Source organism: Ixodes scapularis, unplaced genomic scaffold (assembly GCF_016920785.2).
Source record: "Ixodes scapularis isolate PalLabHiFi unplaced genomic scaffold, ASM1692078v2 PGA_scaffold11__112_contigs__length_91849675, whole genome shotgun sequence".
NCBI lineage: Eukaryota > Metazoa > Arthropoda > Arachnida > Ixodida > Ixodidae > Ixodes > Ixodes scapularis.
Window position 1 is genome coordinate 26,264,654 of NW_024609837.1, and position 23,881 is coordinate 26,288,534.

Below are 23,881 nucleotides of genomic sequence, written 5' to 3' on the forward strand. Positions count from 1 at the left end.
CGAATGTTAAGGCGGAGGCGCATGTAAGCGATTTAGCGAGCGACAGACAAGCGACGGCGACAGCGACGAGAGTCAGCGACGAGCGACGGAGATTTCTCGCTGTCGCTCGTCGCGTCTCTCGGTTTTTGGATTTCTAGAAAACGCCGCTTGTCGCCTTGGTCGCTTGCTCCCGTCGCTTTCACGCGGCTTGCCTCGTCGCGCGACTGACCGAGCGACAGCATAGCGGGTCGTCGCCGCTTGTCTCGTAGCTCGCAATTTCGCTTACATGCGGTTTTTTGCTGTAGAAGTATATTGTTCGCCATCCTCTTCCGCCGCCTTAACCTTCTCCTGGTTTCATAGTAAGTGGGTTTCGCAAAAATTGTATGCCTCCGAAATGTTGATTAAATGAAAGTAATCTTATACTTATAGTACCTCGAAAGGAAATATCTTGTAGACCATTCCAATAACCGCCTTCTGCGTGCTGCCATTTTTCTCCATTCTAGGGAAGACGCTCTGAGCATGCGCAGTACCTCTCTTCCGGCATGCGTCCACAGTGGACTCGGTATTTTTTTTTCGACTGATATGCGTTGCATAGGTGTATATTTTTCCTCCCGCCGTGTCGTATAAAAATGTGTATACTATTAAGCGACGCTTTCGTCAATTAATAGCCTTGTGAACACTGAGATTGAGTTCGCCAGGTAAAGAGGGAACGCAGCGAAAATACTGATATAATTATACTTCCCAAATCCAATCTTTTGGGGGAATGTACCTTGATGTTAGGAGCATTTCCAGAAAAATAGAGTCGCCTGCGGTGTATACCTAGGTTTAGTGGTAAGTGAAGGGTACGGCCACTTGAAACTGTCTTTTCCGCTGCTCCTCCATTAAAATCTCACGGGAACGACATGCAAATCGATTTTAAAGTCACGGCCATGGCTCGATCTGCCATTTTTGATCTCATCGAAAACCGCCAAGCAGTCACGACGCATGTGCTGTAACTACAGCTTGGCTGGTTCCGCCCCGTCGTATGGGTTACGGGCACTTAAAAAAAAGAAACAAAAAAAAAAGCACGAAAGGTGTGGCTTATTGTGTTCACAATTTTTTTTTTTTTTTTTGCTTAGGGATGCATTTTTTTTTTGTCTCCTTATAGGCAAATGCCTCATTTTTATTGACTGCATTATTGTAACAAGATGCTCTAAACTTGCCACGCCCTGGGCATATAGAACGCCCAGCCACAGAACAGTTAAAACTTTACTTCTGAGAGCTCACTGAAAAGCTCGGTTACCACAAGCAAGCTGTTCTGTCATGAGAACGAAAATGGCGGTCGTCTTGTCTCATCGGTGGCGCCCGCGACGCGAAGTCATTTCCGGAGGAAAAAACAAGATCAGTTTAGGTTCACGGAGATGAACAGCTAGATCAGTGTTATCTCCATCAATAATTCTGGCCCCGTATATCGATACAGTTTCACGTGAGTCTTAAAGGGATACTGAAGCGAAACTTGAAATACACCCATTATGGTCAGAAATAGGTTCAATATGATCAATGATATTCATAAATCATAATCGCGCGTTTGTATTTTGAACGGATGGCTATATTTTTCACCCTAATGGGCCCGATTGGGCGCGCGCTCAAAAATCGGCCGTCGGAGAGCGCGATGCGTCTTGGGATATTGGGCGCATTCGTGACGTCACTTGTGCCAGTCGGGAAAGGCTACGGCGTGAATGTTGTGGTTACGAGCGTTGCCACTTGGTGGCGCGTCGACGATTTACGACCTGTGACAACGTGGCCGTTTGAGATGTGCAAGGGCTGCACGCACGCTGCACCACGGGACCACGGCAAGTCGGCAACCACGGCAGCACTGACAAAACCAGCTCTGAGGCCGGATTCTCAAAGCGAATTCACGACGAAAAAAGTGCGTACGACAAATTTGAGAGAAAACCCGTGCTCTCGAAACGCAATTGTCGTAACCTTGGCGCAGGTTACGACAGAATCCTACGACAGCTCCGAAGCTGTCTTACGCACTTTTTACGATCAAATCAACAAGGCCGACAGCGTCGCTCGGTTACTTGGTATCGGCCACCAACGGACATTTATTCTTCGTGCTCTTCTCGTGCGTCCCGACTTCAACCAGCAAGAAAAAAGGAAGGAGTACTTAAAACAGACCACGACGATCAAGAACGCAGGATCCACAAACACACGAGAAGAGCTACAACAGCCACGATTCTGCCGACCGAGCGAGCTCGGCAGAATATAGTAGGCCTAGCAGCAACATCGACTCGGCGCACCGTTGCTCCGGCGGTCCTTGGCCAAGACCGTCTGTCCATGACCGGCTGGCCTGCTGAATGGAATATGCCCGCGCGACCCTTGTGGACCCTTACCGGATGAGTATACCTGAACTAAATTTCAGAGGTCGATATTTTCCCCTCGTCATCTCGATCTCCTTGTCTTCCGAGACAGCGGTGACGAACGCTGTCGTCGAAAAGGGACTCTCACTGATTCTATCTCCTTGTTTTGTGTGATATAGAGCTCAAATAAACGCCATACGGATTACCTTGGCAACTCGGTATGTACACTCTGTTATTAGTATGCCATTTTTATTCTGACTCGACGCTACGTCAGTGTCGAGCTATAGCAGTTCGTGGGAGCTACGCGATGTCGGTCTAACCTTTCTTTGCCGAGTGTCATGTCAGTATCGAGTTGCAATCGTAAAAGATCGGTCCAGAAGCGCTTACCGAAACGCGGTCTAACAGAGCGAATCCAGCACTTCGATCAAACGCGCGTGTCCGCTCCGAGTGCGAACAGGTATTTGGCATTTCCGTGGCTCTTGCTGACACCCTCGTAGTTCAAACATATCCTTTTTAACGTCGGCTTGCAGATCGCGACTCGCAGCAACTAATACCGGCCGTGCCAGAAGCATGCTCGGGCCGTGTCGTGCAAAGAGCCGCACCGAGAACGAGCTCACTGTGGCCAACTACGCTTTGGCTTTCTCCGCCAAGGCTTTGCAAACGCGTTCAGGCCTAGGCGAATTCTGCCGGCACGCCGTATTGCCGCAGAACGGCGCTGCTATTTTGGCACAAGTGATGTCACGAGAACTTCCCCCCATCCACCAGATGAGAATATGAAATCGTTTAATTATGTTTAAAATTAGTTCTCCTGTGTTTTACAGCGCAATATTTATATTTCCGAGGTGGTGCCTGTCCCTAGCCCATATTTATGCAACAAGATCGGCGCTAAAATTTCGTTTCACTACCCGTTTAAGCCGGGGTCATGCATCATACAAAAGGACAGTCTGCAAACACGGGTCACACCCCAATATCCGTGGTTCGAATGCGGCGTGTTGAGTATTCTCCTTGAACTCGTTGCCATATGCGGCATTCGAAACACGAATCTCGCTGCGACTCGCGTTCGAATCTGTATGCAGACTGTCTTTTGTATGATGTATAAGTAGTGCGACGCCGGCTTTAGAACGCCAAAGGAAGCAGCCTGTCACTGCTCTGAAGCCACGTCGCATCGACGCCATTTTCTTTTCCTTTTTTTTTTCAAATTAAATCTTGTTGTTAGTTTACTAGACGCGTGCGCATAAACACATCAATATTGAGTCTAAAAGAAAGAAGGTAAACAACGGAAATAACAAGGCCTAAAGGGCACTCTTTTATTTTTATATTATTGGCCTCCAAGTGTTATTTTTTTAAAGGTCGAATACTTTTTTTTAAATTTCCCGGCATATTTTTTTTTTGTAGTAAACAATGTTTGTTCGTTAGATCGGGTCAAGTCGCAACATCCGGTTATGACATGGCTTTCTCGTGGCGCTTTGCGAAGGCTGCATTCAATCCGCGGTCCCACTGTCAATACATCACACGAAAGAGAGTCTCCAAACACTATCTTTTTTTCTTCTATGACGCTTTTGTTGCATCGGTCAGACGGAATCTCTCTGTATACGCATGTTTCGAAGCATACAGATGTAGGAAGCAAACGTGCGCCGAACTTGCCCGAGGCAGGTTCGCAGATTATTTTGTTATTCTGTCCGCACCGAACACGACCGTGTATTTCGCACGATGTACACGAGGGGCGTGACGGAGGCTTACAAAGAAGCCAAACGGAAGGCGGGTGGAGTGCAGCATTCGCAACCGCGCTCTGATCATCTGACGTTTTTCGCGGCGATAGCCGTTATTGTCGAAAAGTTTCGCCGAGGACTCGCGCGGGTGTGTTTCGTGTACAGGTGACGAAACGAAGTCGCGATGTCACGTAACTTTGTTTAAAAAAAAAAAACGTGTTTGCTAAATTTTTAGGGGAGAAATTTCTAGAACATTTTAGAAAGTGTTCGGTATATGGAAATGGGGCCACACTGCCGGTATAGCAAAACGTGTTCATCCTTGTGTATAGTATTCGCCGCAAAGCACCCTTAAACGCGTCTTTTTGTTTTGTTTGTTTGGAAGATCGTTCATAACACTTGAATCAATGAACGGTAAGTTTGGAAACTTGCATGTGACTCCAACCGCTATAGCGCTACATTTGAGTCAAGGTTCAGCCCTCGTTGGTGTGTCGTTTATTTTTGGGGCGAGGAAAACTTGGTTCTCTTTTATCCCACACACCCGATACATTTCAGGGAACTACTTTTCGAAGCCGTTTTGTGTCGGTAATAATGGAAACGGAGAGGTCCCGGGTTCGATACCCGCAAACCTGGCGGATATTTTCGGTCGCGCACAAGTCAGCTAGCTTTGCTTGGAGATTTATGTTTGTCCTTTGTTCCTCTTGTTCTCCTTCTCTAGGGGTCACTCTCCTCATTCTTGTCCAGCTCGCTTGCACCTTTGCAATTAATTGCATTATAATAATAATGTAGCGTTTGCTGTTTTCAATAAGCGCGATTCCTTTAGTACCCGTGGTCAGTGAATGTCTTAACCCATGTTGCTGGCTTCTGCAACGTCTGTAACGCATGTTTTTTTAGCACATTTTTTGCAAAATGGAATCGGTATGGATGGGTACCAGGTACACTCTTAACACAGTCAAAAAATATATATGTATACATTTTCTTACTGTAGCTATACTGTTTATTAAAAGTTTAAGGAAAATGGCCGTTTTTAACTCTCATTTGATTTACGTTAAATAGAAGGAATTTACCTTATTTGGAGTAACGCTTTGAGTACACAAAAAGGTTGAAAGGAAGTTACCTCTTTTCCCCTTACGGATACATGACGTGACTTCTTGTCGCGAGTTTCGTGTAACTTTTTAGTTGCACGGAAAACGTTTAAGACAATTACTTCCTTTACCGTTCGGAACTGTCGCGTGACTGCTATAGTCATGCACACAGGTATCTGATGTAGAGTGTCTTTTGGTTGCCCGGAAGACGGCACGATGACGTAGCTCGCCTGGGGACCGAAAAATGATCACTGAACATTGCGTGCAATGCAAACGTGAGCGCCGATGGATTAATCTGCCTGCGTGTTATAGTGGACTCTTACTCTGTTTTTTATATTGAAAAAAGTGTAAGAAAAAAAATACACTCGAACAATCGATGGGAATCTCTGAAAGTGGACGATCGTGACAACTTATCTTCGGGCCAGGAGATATCATCAGGGTACGGTTCCCTAAAGTTAACAACTAAAAATTTTAAAAATATATATATATATAAAAAAATTGAGGAACTGCGTAACCATACGCGTTATTTTTACAACGATGCCATTGGATATTGTATTGTGCTTGTCTAAGCTGTGCGCGTTCCCGTATAGAAAAAAAAAAAAAGCAACTTCATATTTAACTGTAATGAGGTAGACCCTTCAATAGCTTAATTATAAAACTGTTTAGGTATGGCGCTTGTTTGCTTTTGGTAGAACGTTTCCTGGAGGTAGCAGATATGTCTCTAGTTTTGTTTCGCGGCAATGACTTCGCAGTGATTTTTCGACACTACCGCGCTCACCGTATTCCTAACAACGCAGATAGATGTCTAACATATGGAATATCGGATTAAATTGGACATTACCTAATGAATAACTGTGCAAATTAAAAGTTCCGTTATTCTTGGAGAGGAAAAAAAGTGATTTGGTAGCGCGCATATTATTTTATGTTGTAGTTTTAATCGTCATCGTCGTCATCATACTCTTCTGTTGTTGTTGGTTTGTTTTTCGGCAAAAAAGAAAATTGTTTGTTCCACACAGGTCTGCTTTCCGCATCAAATGAAGGTGATGATTATTGGCTATGAAAAGATGCTCATAGAGGCACTGTAATTGACTCGCTCTGGGACACTTCATTATTACAATATGGATACAATATTATTACAATATGAACCTTAAACAATGCCTATCTGGTTTAGGAGCGCATTTTCCGTGTAAGTTAGCAGAAACTGCTGAAGACAACGTATGAATCGACGTAATATGCTTCATTTCAAAAACTTTACAATCACACTAAACATGAACTGAAAGATGTAACACTATGAGAAGCAGGGTTCATCCATGCTACGAAGAGAAACGCTTTTGCCGTTGTTGATTTGTTAGAATAGGCAACGATTAAAACCAAAAACTCAAAGTGAGATTTTTTTTTCTTTCTTTCAATCACAGCCTGTGTTTGGCATAGAGGTTTTCGTAGCTCATTTTGCCTTTTCCGGATATTTGAAGGGTGGCACTATGACATTCTTCGAACTGTCCCAACTCGGAGCTTATTGTCACTATAAGCACTCCAAATTACGTACCTTTGGGAAAGTATACCCCAATTCATTATGTCCCTTGAAACACAGTAAGATAAAATACATATTATAGAAATGAGATCTATATGCTCTCTTTTGCATTCAAGCGAAGTAAAATAAAAAGTTCTTTTTTTTTTTTTTTTTTTTTTTTTTTTTTTACAATTGGCTACAACATGTACAGAATCACTCCGATCCCCCTTTCCACAGTCCGCAAAAATCGATTTTTCAACTTATCGCGCTGCGATTTACTACCGAGGTACGGCTAGATGGTGGAAGCTTGGAGTTAAAATATCAGCGGATGAACTTACCTCATTCAAATAATAATACAAAATTTGTTCCGGGCAATCTACGACAGCATTCGCAGACGACGTCATGACTGTGCTCGCCTAGTTGTTCGTGCTGCCAACAGATGGCGCAGCGTGAGACACAAAAAGAATTAGAAAGCACGCGGGCCACTACCCCGTGCCAAAAATGGAAAGCCACAAGGAAATTAAGTCTCTACTTTCCTATTCAGTTTTTTTTTTTTTTTAATTATTACATTATTGCATTTTGAAAATCGTACGTTAACGAGACGAGCGCTGACGTAATGAAAAGTTTCAGAAGATTGTCTGCTAAGCTGGGCTTAGCAGACAATGGTGGATGTTTCTGACATCTGTCAGCGGCACAAACTAGGCGAGCATGGTCATGACATTGTCTACGAATGCTTCCGTAAATTGACCAAAACAGGGTGGTTGCTGTTGTTTCTTAAGAACGAGGTAAGTTTATCTGTAGATATTTTCACTCTAAGCTTCCACCATCTAGCAGCCCTTCTCTAGCAAATCACAGCTGCGATACGTTGAGAAACGGATTTTGCCGACCGTTTGATGTGGGGTCGAAGCACTAGTGCACATGCTGCAGTTTATCGCAACGCAATTCTTAGACACGACGCACCCCCACCAACCCATAGTAGCATCAGATGGATGTTCGCATCAATCGAAATCGCAGGCTGCCGATTTATTTCATTCGTTTCATTTATTTGTTTTTCGCAAACACATGCGTTGGTATCGTAGTGCAACATTCTCTCGCGGTATCTTAATTGTTTAATTGCCTCCCTAGTGGGTCGACGGCAGCGTTATTAAAAAAAAAGCACGTTAATGCACTGAGCAGAATTTCAACTTTGACATCCAACAGGGTTTTGGCAAAATTGTCCACCGGATTTTTTTTTTTTTTAAGAGTTTGTTGATGAGAGGAAGAAATCACCGATTTGTCATGACATCGATAAAAAATGCCTCCAATTTTTTTTCTTCCAATACAATATTACACATATACCTGATTGCGTCGTGACCACAACCTAAACGTGAAACCCTTATTCACGAAAACCAATAAATTTCAAAATTCCCAGCTTTCTCTAGCCATTAGGGATTGGAATTTTCTCCCTGAAACAATGATATTTTAAACTAACCAGAATAAATTCACTAGTCTTTGTGAGGCACACCCCAGTAATGTTATTTGTTTTGTTAATCAAAGTGTATAATCGGATACATTTACAGTTTATTTCTAGTTTGCCTGTTATTATGTTTTGTGCATAATGTGTATTTTGTTCATAATTAAACAAACTGTTGTTGGGAAACTAGCCATTCACTCAAGTTTACTAGATCTCTTCTTTATGTAATGTAATTCATTGAACTGTCTCTGTTAAATAATAAACAGAACTGAACATTTTTTTTTTTTTTTTTTTTTTGCAGATAAACATGAAGGAACTGGGTTTCGGTAACCCGCCCAAGACTAGTTTCAGGAAGCCTACAGGGTCGTAGAGCGGTCAATATTCAGAAGAAATCACTCACCCCTGCGGCCTTTCAGTGTCAACGTTGACGGAGGTCTCCCAGGAAAAAAATAAAATAAAGTCACAGAATCTCCACTTCGCCGATGTCGCTACTTCCAGGGAAGCGAGCGTCTCTCTGTTGTTGACCTTTTAGGTCGACCGGTGATCAGGCTTCGTTCCCGGTCGGCGGCGGATTACACGTACTTTGACTACGCGTTGGGCGGACCTCAACAGCGAAACCAAAAAACAAAAAGGGGTAAAAAAAAAAAAAGAAATCGAAATCCACACCGTTCACTTCATTCGATGAACCGCTAGACGTACGCCACGGTTCCGAAGAACCGCCGCCGTTGAGATAACAGACGATTTCGCGAGTTCGTCTGCAAACACCCCGAAAGAAAGCCTCCGTTTCGGTTCCGAACCCCGCGTTGCAGACGTTTTCCCGGAGCCCTGGGGTTCGAAGCGCCGCGGACTGCGACTCGTCTTTCCCTTCCCCTCTATTTTTTTTTCCTCCTCTCGTTCTTTGTCTCGCCCTCATCAACTCTCGTCACACTGCGTTACCCTCTCACAAATCAATACGGCCAATCCGCGCCCGCAGAGTTGGGTCACGTGATTACGGGAGTCGCTCTGTTTTTCTATTTTTATAGGCGGATGGAGCGAGGGAAAGAGGGAGGGAGGCTAGTCCGCGCCGCCTGTCGGCGACGGGTTCGTCGCTTCACCGGTGACGTCACTTGACGTGGAGGGGAAATTGCGGGAGGATGGTGGCGCCCCGTTGCGGCGGCGCGGTGACCGAAGGAGCGCCAAAATAGGATACGAGAATGCCACTGCTCGCTAATGAAGGCTATGCTAAACGGTCTGCGAAACCAAACGAAAAACGCAAAAAAAAAAAGAGATTATGCGTTCGCGTGAAAGCGGAAATCAAGCCGAAATGGTGTCTGGTTACGGTTATCAGAGCTTGTTTAGCTTAGCTGTCTAACATTTTTTTTTTTCTCCGCTCCGGTTAGATTCGCCCAGAACGTGTGTTCGAGTTTTTATTGTGGACTTTCTTTTGTGCGTGTGTGTGCAATATACCGTACTACGAACTATCCAGTCTATTTATTTATTTATTTGTTTACCTCCAGGGCCAAAAAAAAAAATACAAAAAAGGCTTCTTTTATTTTTCAATACGAAGAAAATACGCACCTAACAACAGCTGGGGAACTTATATAGCTGCTCATTGAAACAATACAGGTTAATCACGGCATTTCTAAAACTTCTAGTCTCAATACTTACGGCAACAGGCACGGGAAAGGGATCCCAACCCAAAGAGAAGTTGGGAATAAAATAATGATAAAGTGTGCGTTTGTGCTGCAGGGTGGGATGCAAACTTTGTATGTGTGATTCTTGCGCGCTTCCAGGTAATGGGGTTGTGGTAGTAACCTTTGCTTGACAGATGAGCTGTTATGATATATTTTATAGAACAAACATACGCGGGAGACTCTTCGACTAAGGGAAACAGTTGGTAACGACAAGCCGGTTTTCATTGCGGTTACGCTGGCTGTACAATGGTAGCTAGTAACTAGTAGCTAATACAATGGTAACTAGTACAATGGTAGCTAGTTAGAACAGGCTCCAATTCTGAAATGAGTTAGTTAAGCCCGGGGTCCGACATAGATGCGGCATATGCCAGCTTACTGCGAACACGGGTTTTGTACAGGAGTAGCTTCAAAGACGTAGGTGAAAAAAAAAAAAAGATGTATTTTAAGGTATCTAAGCACGCGACTAGCGTTGTTAAAGGTATATTGTACGCGTGTTTTTTTGGACAAATCAAAAGTTATCCGTACACCCAGACACTATAGAGTCGGCAAGGGGAAACCTTCGTCTGAAAAGGAGAAAGTGATTCCTCGATAGCCCTCATCCGATGCATAGTCGGCACTGGTGCCTAGTCAGTCCGTTAAAGAATTATCATACACAGCAGCACACCTTCAAAGGTGCCTGCATTATTAGCTCACACAGAATATTGTATCATGCGCAAATCATCATGAACATGCGCTGTCCTTCACGAAGTCCCTCGAGTCTAGTCTTAATAATATAGCTAGAGCAAAAGTAAGGTCCTTGTATAGTTCGAACCTCCAGATAGTCATCGACGCGTAAAATTTCAACTGTTGAACATGTATAGTCCTCAAATATACCTAAATTCTAGGGTGTATACTTTAGCGTTCCTAATCTTCCAAGCAAAGATATTTTAAACTCTAAAGCGGTGAAGTGACGGTAATTTTCTTTTCCCTTTTTCCATTTTAATGTTCATTTGAAACGAAGGAGATTTCTCAGTGTAAAAAATTAATAGGAGCGAGTATTTATCTGCGGAACCGACAAGATTCGTGCTTCAAGCGGGATCTACTAAAAGTCGGCTTCGCCTTGGAGTCACGTAGTTGGCGGTGAAGTGAGCACTCTAACGTGTTCCTGTAATCGGAATACGCGCGCTTATAAAATCGTGAATTGTTTTACCATCTAACGTGCCTTCCAGACAGGATCCTATTAAAGTACTGATGATCGTTTTTTTTTAATTGATAAATTAAAAAAAAACGGCCCGTAATAGTGCGGCGCAACGTTAGAGTGCAATATCACGCTATCGTGATATCATATTTTTAACACCGAGCTTTGTGAATCGATAGGTAACAACTTGTTCCGTAAATTTGATTCCACGTATAGGGATTAGAAACGAGGTGCATAAAGACTTATGCGTCAAAAGTGGAAACTACCAGAAAATAATGTGATGCCAAGTAAAACTTTTTCTTTTTTTGTAACAGCAATTATTAAGTAGAAAGTGGCCCTGCAAACACGAACAGCGTTTCTTTCCCCGCAAAAATTAACTATTCACCGCCAAACGCTCACACTCCGCCCAGACGTAGTAATAGCGGTTCGGATATGATGCCAAAGTTTCAAGACGAACCGTTAGATTTTTATTTTTATTTTTAAATGCTACAGACGATTTTTTTTTTTTTTAATGGGATATGGAGAGCCCGCTTAGGGTAGTTTGCGCCATGCATCCCTATGTATTCGTGGAGTTTGTCGCCAATCAGTTTCCCATTGAAAATTTCTTAAAAATCGCTTATAACTTTGAATAGCGAAAGGGTTCGTTCTGAGACTTTTTTTTTATCTGGTCCGGACCACTAGCTCTACATTTGGATGGAAAACGAGCGATCTGCAATGTGTAGTTTTTTCATATATAAAAACACGTGTTTTTTTGTTTTTTTTTTTTTTTTAGGGGGAGGTTAACTGTTTTTGCTTAAGTCCGCTTGATAATGCCATACGTGTCAAATACACATTAGCATGGTTTTGGGGAATCGCCCACAAGCAGGGTGGAAAGGTTTTAATTTCAATCATCGTAGTAAAACCGGTGGTATTGAAATCGCGGGTTAAAGCCTGATTTAAATTGCGATTTAAATCATCTTGGCTGTTGTTATCCACCCTCTGTATACGAGTGTGGTGTAACTTGGGGGCTTTCCATGGGCGTTTTAGTTGTTGCGAAAACATCCGCATGTGCATATGAATACTCTATAGACCAGTGGTTCTCAACCGTCGATGTTTCGCGGACCCCTTGTGAATCGGCGCAGATGATGGAGGACCCCGTTCGTGACGGGGGGAAGGAAAAGGTATAGGTTAAAATTATAATAATGATTTAATATTTGAATATAACTAAGGGCTAGTGGAAGTAGACTTCTCTCATTGACATGCACATGAGGTACCTTGCCCGAAAGTTGGAACGTTTCTTCGCAGTCTGAAAAAATGGCAACTTTTATTGCTGGGCTTGACTGATGAGGCAGGGCTCACAGACCCCTGAATGACTTCGCGGACCCTCATTTGAGAACTACTGCTCTTGACCGTCATTGTAAATACATCCGCATTCACTGTGAAAGTGAGGAAAGGTTTTGTTCTATAAACTTTTCGCGAGTTGCATTTCTTTTATTACTTTTTTTAACTTTCAGCAGCAAGACGCTTTTTTGTCACGTTGTGAGAAGAGGCTTCCGCCAAAAAAACTCCCTAACTGCACTCATTTTTTTTTTTTTTTCGAGTTGCAAATTGTTGCGCGAAATATGTGACGACACAACTGAGGAAAGGGAAAAATAACAAAGGATGCGTATAGTTCGATGTCGTTGGCGAATTGCGTTCTTTCTATTTGATATCCCGACACGTAATTGAGGAAGTTTGATGTCTTCACCCGTGGAAATAATCTCTACTTGCCGGCCTTGAACGCCTGCCTATATTGTAATGCCAGCGTATATTTGTAAAAAGTAGTCGTCGAAGTTGTTTTTTTTTTTTTTATCTTCTTGTTGTTAATAGTGGTGTTTTGTCGTTCTCGGACTATTTCTTTTTATTCTCGTAGCTATTCCTGTTGTTGTTTTCTTGCTCGTATTATCGTATTTTTAGTGTTTGCTGTCAATCTTGTTTTCGTAGTGCCAATTGTTGTTGATGTTTTTTTATTCTTGTCCGAACTTTTGTATTGTACTTGTTCTTATTGTTGTTGGGGGTCCTGTGTTATAGGAAGTAATGCTTTTTGTGTTTCTGTTGTTTTCTGTTATTGGGGTTTAATTGTTTTTGCCGTCGCCTTCAATTAGGAAATACAAAATTTGATATGAGTTCGATGATCCTAGAGATTTCTATTGAAGAATATTTGTATGCACGACCACGAGCAGGATGACGTTTATGCTCTAAGAATTTTTAGCGCTGCTTCGTCTCCTTTTTTACTGGGTGTCTGCTACAACCCCCTAACAGCCCAGTGACATTTATCGATGATTTGCATGACGTTATGAATTCTATAGTTTTTCAGTATCCTAAATCTCCTATTTTTTTTTATTAGAAGAATTTAATTTTCTTGACATCACGTTGTCTGACCCATCTTCTTCTCAACCAGTTTCAACTCAGAGTCAACATTTTTTTTATCTGTGTGCGTGTTTTAATTTGACACAGCTGGTAACAAAACCAACAAGGTAGGCCAATGATACAGCGAACACGCTTGATTTCATTCTGTCGACACACCCTGGCCTTATATCTTCCCTTACGTGTCTTCCAGGCTTCAGCAATCACTTGTTGTTAAATTTTTATCTCAAAGTTGCTCCTAATCAAGAACTGTGCAGCTATCTAGACACATATCTGCCACAATTTGATCAACGAAGCGTGCAGGAAGACTGGAGATTGTTTTGTTTAAAAGTGAACGAACTGACTGATGCGCATGTACCCGTCAGGCGTATTCAATCTGATGCTAAAGCACCTTGGTATACTAACACCCTAAAACGTCTTTCCAATAAAAAACCGCGACTATTTCGTTTAGCTAAATTACGTAACATGATTGATCGGTGGGAAGCATACTTTGCGACTGAGGTCGAATATTTCTAAGCTGTATCTGACGTCAAAGAAATTTTTTTTTTTTAAGAACGCTTTATCCGAGTCTTGTTAAATGACTCCAAAAAGTTATGGAAGACTGTTAATATGAATGAAGACGGCTTAGTTTTGCTTAGCGATGAGTCTGGGGCATTAATCCCTCCGGCAGAATATCCATCAGTGTTTAATAATGTTTTTTTTTTCAAATAGTTTCTCTGTAGGTGATGGAAATGTATTTTATGACGTTCCACGTTGTGAGTTTAGCCCGATGTTTCCCATTGCCATGGAACCTACTGGAATCGTAAAGTTAATTGATTCTTTGAAAGTATCATCGTCATGTGGAAGTGATAATATTACGTCAAAATGTCTAAGAGAACCTAATATGTATTCATCTTTTTTTTTTTTTTGTTCGGCCAAACTTTTTCAGGAATTTCTTGAGTGTGGAACGCTCCCAATACAATGGAAAACTGCGAAGGTGGCTCCACTGCATAAGTCCGGTAAAAAGCATTCTCCATTAAATTATCGATCCTTTTCACTAACAAGTATTCCCTGTAAAATAATGGAGCACATACTGTACTCTCATATTTTAAATTACCCTGAATCAAAATCATTTTTCGCCCCTCCTCAACGTGGTTTCCGTCGCTCATTTTCTTGTGAAACACAGCTGCTTCATTTCACCCATTCTTTGCATGCTATACTTGACAAAAACCATCAAGCTGACTGCATTTTGTAAATTTTTCTAAAGCATTCGACAAGGTTAATCATAAGGTACTAATGCTTAAACTTTCTTCATTAAACCTAGATCCTAATTTGTTAACCTGGTTGAAATGCTTTCTTACCAACCGCTCACAATATGTAACTCTAAATGGCAATAATTCATTCCCGACTGATGTGGTATGGGGCGTGCCCCAAGGTTCGGTTTTAGGCCCGCTTCTTTTTCTAATAATCATTAATGATTTACCAAGTTGTGCTTCTTCCTCCATACATTTATACGCAGATGACTGCGCAGTTTATCGGGAAGTTCATGATGATGATGATGAACGAGTTTTGCAATCTGATTTAAATAATATTACTCTTTGGTGCAAAAAATGGCGTATGGAACTAAACCCTAACAAATGCAAACTAATGCGGGTTTCCCGGCAAGGCGTGCGCCCTTCAGCATATAAGCTAACCGACATTCAACTTAAATCGGTAAACTCATACCGTTATTTGTGTGTTACTATATCATCGGCTTTAACCTGGAAACCTCTTATTGATATAATAATCGTCAACGCTAACCGCATGTTAGGATACCTACGACGAAACTTCAGAACGGCCCCAGTTAACTTAAAACTTCTTTATAACACTCTTGTACGGTTAAAATTGGAACACGCAGCCTCTTTTGGGATCCTAACCACGGCTTTCTACATAAAGTTCTCGAACTAGTTCAAAACGACGCCGTTCGTTTCATTCTGTCTAATTATAATCGAACAGCCAAAATGTCATCAATGAAGTCCAGTTTGTTGTTACCCTCTTTGTCATTGCGTAGAAAGTTTTTTTCGACTTTGCCTGTTTCATAAAGTGTATCATCATCAGTCGCTGCGAGACCATTTTTTTACATTGCCTAACTATTACTCTTTCCGTCTGGACCGTCAGAATAAAGTTGGATTAACACGTTGCCAGAAAAACACTTTTTTTATTCATTTATTCCGCATACATCAAACGACTGGAACCACCTTCCAGCAGATATCGCAACTATACCCGATCATTTTCTTTTTCGCCAATCTTTGTTTACATTTCTGTTTGATGAGCCGACATGAGTAATTTTACTTTGTTTATTTTGTTCGTAACAGATGTTGCTTGCAGCTTTTGCCAATCGCAGTGTATTTTTGATATGCGAATTTCTTGCCGCATGTTTTTTTTTTTTGTCATTTTGTTTTATTTTGGTTTGCTTTGCCCCTCCCCTCTACAATGCTTGGGCGCTTAAGGGTATGTACAATAAATAAATGAATAAATAAATAAATAACGCGAACACGAACAGGAGCATAAACATGAGAACGATTGTTTTTAATGGCACAAGAAAAACGAGGGAATTTCCTGGAAGCTCAGACCCAGTGTTGTTACAAAAACAAGGGGCAGCTTGTAAACATTTTTCTCGTACAACTATTCAAAACACATCGTTAAAACTACAAATGCTAGCATTATAATAAGTTCATTCAAAATAAACACAAATGCCCAATTTCGATTGTTTAACATATTATTGAAAACACCACGAAAGGTGCACTAAACTCGACAGAATTGCAGCTGAGGCCTAGACCGGATCAAGTATTAATCCGGATTGGTTCGCCAAACTCTAATCCTCGAAAACACGCAACCATCCTGGAATCGCGATTGAACGCGATAAGTTTTCTTAGCGTCCCCAGTATAATCCGTCGTCGAGATTTGTCTCGCGATTTATCCCGTTCTTTCCGCGTTATTAACACTTTTTTATATCAACTTTTTTCTGCGTTTTTTAAGTGTCTACGTTTATCGGCGTTTAAAGGAAAGAGGATTAGAGTAATGGGGATAAACCTGCTATAACGCGTGAGGATTAATTAATTTGCGCGAAAGCACGGTGACACATCTTAGGATTACATCGTCGAGGTACTTTTTTATATATATATATATATATATATAATTAAGTCAATGTATGCCACGAGCCACCATATTAACGCCGTCTTGATTACCGGCCACGTGTCATCACGAAACCGTTGTACTGTTTCTTTAATACGTTGTTGCAGGAGGAAGGGAATCTCAATTACGAAACGGGCACACAAACAACAGATCCGTCATGACCGAGATTCCTTCTTTTTTGCGACAAATGTTTATTTACTAATTAATCCGCTTTATGAATGTTCAGACAGCGCGGGGGCCTGAAGCCGCGTTCACGTTTTTAAAGCACCAGAAAAGAAAGAAAGTCTGCAGGAATTGTCTGCGAGGCGCGTTTTTTTCTCGTTTAAAATGGTCCTGTTGAATTGGTAATAAAAAAGGCTTTCAGCCTTTCCATTTTGGTGAAGAAGGAAGACCAGCGGCGCTGTACAATGGAAAGTAATGGCCGGCCGCGAGTCGGCAAGCCGCAGAGTGGAAAGGCTGCCGCCATCTATGAGCGACGGCGACAAGCAGGTACGTGGCTTGCCGCCATCGCTCATAGATGGCGGTGGGTGTCCAGAGTTCGGTGTCTTCATTTCTTGGCGGGGGACACAATCCTGGGGAAACTAGCCCTTAACAGCTCCGCTGTAAAAAATAAATAATAAAAAACTCTGATGTGTAATTTGAACACAAATGTATGAAGCAAGCATGCTTCGAAACATGAACAAAAACAATAAACAAACAGCAGGGCGGACAACGTGTCTTTTGTACAATGTATACGAGCCACGTGGCTTCGAATCTCCACAAAGGCTTTAACCTTTCAGCACAGGCTGACATATGTGTGCTCAAGTAGAGAAATTTAGCTAGTGCACAGCACGACGGCCATGTAGCCTATATATGGTCTTTAAACGTGCGTCACGCAGTGTAGTGAAATACCCATCCGCACGCCTCGCATGACAGTTTCGAAAAGGGGTTTTGTCTGCGGCCATGCTGCTAAAAACACGTTTCTACCATTTTTTTTCGCAGTTTTTGAACAAAACAATATTTCGTCAGCCTCGCTTATAATGTGGCGCTCGGTAAATCTCGGAATCACGGCGCCGTGAGTGGCGCACCATCGATGACAGAACGTGTATTGTTCTCTGCCCCGAAAGCCGCTCTCGCACACTACACGCACTGCTCGTACGCGCATCCATAGCTCCTACATACTGAAAAAGCCTTGCAGAACGCCACGAGAAGCAGCCGCCGAAATGGAAAACGTTTAGCGGCAAACAACGGATGAGAGGAGAGCCACGTGACTGGCGCCCCGCTGCGGCGAGACGCCGAAACACACTTCTCTCGAGCGAAAAAAGTGTGTTTCGGGTCCTCGCCGCTGCAAAATCCACGCGCTGACGTCCAGGTTCCCCGAGAAATGGCTTTTTGATGCTCTGTGCTACCAGATCCTCGCGCTCCAAATCTGCGGCCGGGCACTCTATGGCTCCGTCATCAAACTGCCAGGCTTTGTGAGTAGAGAGGAGGCTATGGTACATCGTACAAAAGACGCGACGATCGCTGCAGAAGCGACGACGACAATTTGCGGTGACACATCGAGCATATTTTATACGAAGCCTTCGTACGTAAGTGTACGCTCCGAACATGTGTGTACGTTAGTTGTTGTATCACCAACGTGTGAGGACCGCGATGCAGGAGGGAAGGATCGCCATTATAGGGCCATCCACGCACACGACAAAACGTTCCACATGTCGTGCGACGCGTCCGAAAGCCAAATATGATCTCGCGTGATTCAGTTCCGACGCGTTGTATACGACGGATCGTTCGTTTAGCCGAACGTACGCCTGGTGTTTTAGATCGTTGTTTGTTTGCATTTTTTGTCGTCTTCTAAGAAGTCGTCCGGCCGCTCAAAGCCTTTCCAGTCGTTATTTAGAGTCGTAACCCAAGCACCAGCCCGACGCGGAGCTCTGAATGCCGAATGGCATATGAAATCGACCAACAGGCTATGTTGTTTTTATTTCGCCGACTATACTCCGGCTGACGGGCTTTATCGGAGCGCGAAAGAACTCGAGCGGTGCTTCTGAGCGCGCACATATAGACGTCCCTGAAGACACGCACGAGCCACTGAATCTCGAGTGTCCACTGAAAGGGATTATATACCTTGGTTCCTGAAAAGATTCCGCTCTCCTCGATTTCACGGCGAGCACTCTTTGTGGTTCGAGAACTGTGAATCTACTCCGTACGGATTTGGGGAATCTAGTTTCGCCGTTACATCGTACGGCCTGCTTCGAGTGAGTTTTTTTCTTCTCCTCTGAAAAGAGGCCTATAGTATATCATGCAAGTTTTGTAATTCGACGCGATCCACTAAGAGTACGCTGAAATATTGTCGGATCAAGAGCTATCCAGCATAATGCAAAACAACGCGACTGGAACGAGGACAAAGTAGAGAGATACACTGGACAAGAGCCGTTTATACCGACAGAGTTTGGCCTTTTAAAAAGATTTTGAGTCTGGCTACCACAGCGGCGTAGTCTGACAACCGGGGGATGACTACTTCCCTCCGCCATTTTGGGGTTCTTACTCGTGGGAATCCTATGTGATTTCCCAGGAAAAAAAAAAAAAGAAAGAAGTAACGCAATTTTGTGTTATCGCGGAATCCGCTGGTTAAGAAGCTTCGACCATTGGCCAAACCCTCTAAGCATAAACGGCTCTACACTGAACAAGCGAACTGGTATCTTACTAGAACAAAAACACAAAATCGACGGTGATAATCGCGCAGGCACTGGCACAACTTTAGTGTCAGTGGGCACGACGTTAGTGCCACTGAACACTCTTGTCAGTGTACCGCACTCCCATTCTTTATTGCTTTGCCGACAACAGTCTCACTCTAGCCGACCATGTTTTGCTTTTCTGCGGGATCATTGGACGGCGGCAGTCACGTGAGAGGTGTCTCCTATGACTATGACTAGCTTCTTTAGATTTACCTAAACCTTCTGCACCGGCGCGGAAAGGTGTAAAGCGGTGTAATTCCTGTCGTATCTCAATACACACGCCGGAAGTACAGTATCCGGCAATATGAAAGACCCACTGGGAGCGCGTGGCCGAGGCGGTGGCTGGCGGGGGCGCTGCGAGCGCTCCGGGCAATTCCATTCTGCTTCGAGGGAAGGACGCTCACTCGGGGCTCAGCACAATCTGATAAGCGCGTTTCGCTTTGGCTGAGCCCGAGTGAGCGTCCTTCCCTCGAAGCAGAATGCAATTGCCTGGAGCGCTCGCAGCGCCCCCGCCAGCCACCGCCTCGGTTACGCGCTCCCAGTGGGTCTTTCATATTGCCGGAGACTGTACACTGCCATACACTTTTCTGCACCGGTGCAGTAGGTTAAGGTAAACCGAACACAGCTATTGTCACTGTTTCGAACCGCTGCCATAGGCCACCTGTGGCCCGCTCCGGGTCGCGTTCTAACCACTTCGTGCCATGACACGCGTATTTTCAGGCAATCGCATCCTAACGTTCCGTATTTGACGGCTCTATACATGTCTGCTTGGTGTGCCTTCGGGGGCAAAAGCAGGTCGGAGAACGGAAAAGGTGTCTTCCCCTTTTGGTCAGACAAGAACGCCACTGCGAAGGGGAGCAGTACTTGGCTTGCCCTTATAAAATGAAGGAATTCCAAGCGCAATGCAGTAAGCAAGCTTTTTTGAGGTGAGTGTCTCTCACTGGTCTACTCCCCGTAGCACTCGTCGCCTCGCAGCCAATCAGGGTGCTTCGACTGAGCTTGGTTCGGACCGCACAATGCATGGAATAACGGCTGCTTCTGAATAAGAATTCGTTCGTGGTGCTTTCCATTCAAATTGTTTCGCTTCGTACGAAGCGTAAAAAACCAAAGTAAGGAGTAGCTTTGCATGCGAAATTGGAAGCACGAAAGTCCGGGTGAATCATCACGCAATCTAAGCAAACACTCTTGTGTGAATGGGCACGGAGACGTTTGTCATCCTGAGGTTTGTTTATTGTTGTCGATTGAATGGCTGTTTTTCCGCCTCGTGGTACAAAGAACGCTAATGAAGCCTTGGTAGCACGATTTTAGACAGGTATGTCACTTGAGGCCTCGAATGAAAAAAAAACAAAAAGATGAATTTTTGTTGTTTAGGTAGTGTGAATGATGACACAACCATCCTTGGTGATTCAAGCTTAGAGAGTCATTAGTTTGACATATCTGGCCGTTCTCGTAGTTCACCATCGGTTCCCTTTGTCTGCATTCACCATTTGCAGAGCTCGCGTCGGGTGCCAACTGCCTTGAGAATCGCCATGGGAAAATCATTGCTGGACTTCGATGCAAACTTCATCTAGCCAGCAAAGAAATTGTCGACAACGAAGAACTCTGACAAAAAGAAGCTGCGTTTTTTTTTTAGTTAATTTTTTTAATTGATATAAGAATTACCAGGCCAAGAGAGGCACCTACATCCATATTTCGCCATTTATCGACCCCTGTGATGCCCGTGACTGACCCAGGTTTAGGAGAGCCTGAAGATACAATGGACGAAAGCGACTTGGAACACCCACAGGGCTCGTTCCGTGCCATGTCATCCAACAACGAATTATCCAGTGAACTACGATCCCCTGACACCGTGTCCAATTGCAAAGCGCCGCAAAATAATCGACATACTGATGCCACTTCACCATCAAGCGGCATGACCATGATTAGGCCCGAGCATAGTCTCACTGTGCTTCTAAGACCCACAGACTCTGAGAAGTCCATTACAAAAGTCGACCCTCTCAAGATCTCAGAAAAACTCGAAATGACCACACCAGACAGTGTCATCCTTGTGAGGCCGAACTGAAGGCTGTATCTCCTAGCAATCGATTGCATAAATACAGAGTCGATAAAAAGCCTCCTTAATATCGCAAGCATCGGGAGAATTCCCGTACAAGCCTGCACACCACACTCAAAGGGCTCAGCCATGGGAGTGATCTACGGAGTTCAAGAGGACATCACTGATGTTCCAGTGGAATCCGCCGTTGAACGCGGCTTTAAAAAAAGTCTTAGGTACATTCAGCGGGAGTGAGTTTTCATGCTCAAGTACAGCGTATCGAGGCGTTTGGATACCCGAGTTCAATTTTGTTTGACGTCGTATTGTCCATGATCACTTCCAGCGAATGACGAAAAAGCACAAGGAACAAGAACCGCCGGCCAGCAGTGATGCCATACATCCATCGAATCGCTCACAACCTAAAGAAAATCGCATCTCGGTATCAAGTCAAGGTCGTACACTCTGCACCGGACAGACTAGAGCGGTTGTGCCCAAGGGTCACCAAACACCAGATACCGCAAGCCGAGTGTAACGTAACGCATCAAAAGAAATACGCCGACTGCAAGTGTGGAGTGGTGTACCAGATACCGTTTACCTGCGGGAAAGTGTAGGGGGGGGGGGGGGGGGGGAAATCAGGACGAGGTGTCAATGGCCGTTAAAGAGAAGACGCCCTACATCTGAAGTCGTCTCCAGGGGGCCAACTAGCCATACATGTAAGGGACTGTAAGTGCTCCACAATGTTCAGCAACACCAGAACCTTAAAACGTTTCAGGACTAAGAGGACTGGCGAACTGTATGAGGCACAGATCATTTTGTTTGATGCACCAGTCAGCGCGCCGTCAATTGCCATGACACATAAAGAACTCAATTACCTCAGTATCATGCCATGAATAACTCCGACCTGATATGTCCTTTGAGTTCATACTCTTCCCAAACTTCATCTTTGTATACTGTCATGAGCATCTCTACTCGCGTGTTTTCGCGCCTTTTTTTTTTTCAGTAACGATTATTTCGATTATTTCTCTATTTAATTTTGGGAACGCATTACTAAAAAGAAAGTACCTCTGTAATTTTGCTTGTAATGATGTAAATGGGATTTACTTTACGTAGAACGTGTGTTTTCAAATAATGTTTCTCTTCTTTTTAGCATTTTGATAGCACCCTACATCATTCTTCTCCTTAGGAAGTATTAAACTTCAGTTGTCGCTTAGCACTCTTTCCTGTCTCCCTCCTTTTTCCTTCCTCGTCGTTTTGCGATTTAATATATTAATATGAAAAAGCAATGCTACGCACCTCCCGCTTCTGGAAGAGCGAACAGCTGCGCTCTCCAAAATGGCAAAGTGCTTAGAGGCGTCAGAGCCAGACGAATCTGCTGCGTCTGGAACTGTATAATTGCTGGACATCTCCGAGACATGCCAAGGGTTAATAAGACGGCAAAGTGCCAGGCAGCAATTTTGTATGTAGTAACCTCCTACTAAGACTGCTCCGTTCGAAGAATACATAAAACGAACTAAATTCTGTCAAAGTTGCTCGTTAGTCAAGGCTTCTAAAAGCAAGTTGATATACAAAGTCCTAAAAAAATATATATATATACATATTTTTTTTTACTGCAAAAATAAATTTGCTCATACTGCGCCAAAATGTAGCGCAAGCGGTCCGCACCATATGCCAAAGTTTCAGCACTAACAGTTATCTTATTCAAGTGTTATAAGTGATCCATTTTCTCACAATTTCACTGAGAAAATGGCGGCCGACGGAGCTTTTGAATACATCAAGTTCTACTGTGCCAGTTAGCGAAAACGGGTGAAAATGTGTCCGCTTTCCTAATTCAATGTTCGGAAGATGACTTAGTTATTCTAAAGTTTGAATTAAATAACGGTTAGTGCTGAAACTTTGGCAACTCACTCGGATCACCAGCGCTACTTTATGGGCGGAGAATGAGTGCTCGGCAATGCATAATTTATTTTTGCGGTAAAGGAAAAAAAAAAAAGAAAAGAAAAAGTCGTCTATATATTTTTTTTATTTTTTTAGGGGAGGGGCGGGCGAGGGGAGTGGGAGGGGGGCACGATGTAGATCGAACACATGGCAATGCCTGAATAAATCTGAATTTTCATTCAACGAATCGAATTATTCGAAAACTCGAACAGTAGGAATCGGAGAGTCGAATCGACTTATTCGTACAATCATTATTCGATTCGAATACGAAAGCCGAATATTCGGTTACACCAAGTACATTTAGTACCTCAACAAGACTCCAAGTCGGTCACTTCCAGAATAATGAAGAGTTTGAGCCACCATTTTGTCGTTTGAGCACCTACTAACATTGCTTGATCGCTTACACTTTGAACTGGAGCGAAAGAATGAGCATGAACGACCCTGGACATGATTCAAAACAACCGACCCGGAACTCGGCTTCAATACCATACAATTATAAAATTCCGGTCGGTGAAAAAAGAAAGTACACAATGTGACCAATGTAAAACGAAAAATACCGAAGCCTCATTGAGAGAAAGGCAAAAAAATCGAAAGACGTTTGCAACACCCTGTAACACCGAATTAGAGCGCAGCTCTTGAGGAGAAGGGAAGGGTATGCCCCTCCTCCCTCCTGCTCACCTCTTCATCCTCCCTGCTACTCCTCCTCCCCTTATCCTCCTCCCCCCCCTTATCCTTCC

General features: G+C 43.5%; 1 protein-coding gene across 1 annotated transcript in view; it reads right to left on the minus strand.

The window, feature by feature from the left end:
• LOC8024628 (sodium/potassium/calcium exchanger 2) overlaps positions 1 to 8,902 on the minus strand; it is a 185,523-nt gene extending 176,621 nt beyond the window's left edge. The window contains exon 1 of the mRNA XM_029989253.4: positions 8,476 to 8,902. The gene's annotated coding sequence lies outside the window, so the exon portion shown is untranslated. The remainder of the gene's footprint in view (positions 1 to 8,475) is intronic.
• Positions 8,903 to 23,881: the final 14,979 nt, after the last annotated feature.